The sequence below is a fragment of the Corylus avellana genome, chromosome ca8 (assembly GCF_901000735.1).
Source record: "Corylus avellana chromosome ca8, CavTom2PMs-1.0".
Classification (NCBI taxonomy): Eukaryota; Viridiplantae; Streptophyta; class Magnoliopsida; order Fagales; family Betulaceae; genus Corylus; species Corylus avellana.
In genome coordinates this window covers 8,595,043-8,596,225 of record NC_081548.1, presented here as the reverse complement: position 1 = coordinate 8,596,225, position 1,183 = coordinate 8,595,043, and positions in this window count along the sequence as shown.

Sequence of the window (1,183 nt, the reverse complement as noted above, 5' to 3'; positions counted from 1 at the left end):
AGGGTGGGGGGGCCTTCTTCAGCGTGGGAAAATCCAGCATAAACGGTTGTGTTTCAATCAGGAGGAAGTAGGGGCGAAATAGGAAAAAAGTGGTAAATTTTTACACCAAAAGTAGAGCCTTGACCTAGACATTGAACAGTGTCTGTGTCAAGGCTGTTGCCAAACAAACCCTAAAAATTATTAAGAAAGTTCTTACATTAGATTACAAAATTCGATCTTCCAGTCACTTACCTTTTCACATTAAAATATGTTGGATTATTGACACCAGAAAACAACAATGATTTTTAACCAGCTAGCATATAACATCCACACAACCATGTTATACATGGTTAGTTCATGGGATCCAAAAAGCAGAGCCCAAACATATCCTAGACTTTCAATATCATAATGGGACATCAATAGAGAATAAAGAAACCTCTGAGACTCGCCATTCGTAGCTTCTCCTCAACTCTTTCCTTCCTTATTTGCTCAAGCTCAAGTATCAGAGCTGCTTCGTCATTCTCATCATCATCGATTTCATCACTAACACATATAAAACACATTAAAAAATAGTGATGAATCCGAAAGGTATATCTTATATCGTCGTGCAGCTATTATTTATTTATGACAAGCCAGAAATAGCTATGGATCTGCCAAAAAGACAAAGTTACATGACAAAAAGACAACTATTGGAAGACATTGCATAAAGAAGGAAAATTACATGACAATTTCTCAAAAAGACAAAATTACATGTCAATTTCTCAAAAAATATGCCAACATCAAATGCATAAATTATATTAAATTTTACATGCTCTTAGACGTAATGACATGTATCAGATAACAGATACTTAAAAGCTCATCACAAGTAATCGTAGACAAGTGTTGTCGATGGATGAGAACGGTATAAACTTCATTGAAGATGGGCTGCACAAGCATTTCGATCATTGAGTCTTTTGGGATTACAGCATTGGTGACACCTATCATCCAACCAAATGTATGGGGCATGTTGATATTGATACCCTAGGTTAGATGCCGCAAAAGGTAAAGCAATACTACTTGGCTCAAAGGTAGAGGATATAGAGACATGATGTACTGTAGATCAACCTAAATAAGAATTAAAAAAAAATTAAGGCAACTTGTTTTAAATATGTAACATTAATAACTAAGATAACATGTCGATGAATTTATAGATCTAAGAGCATAG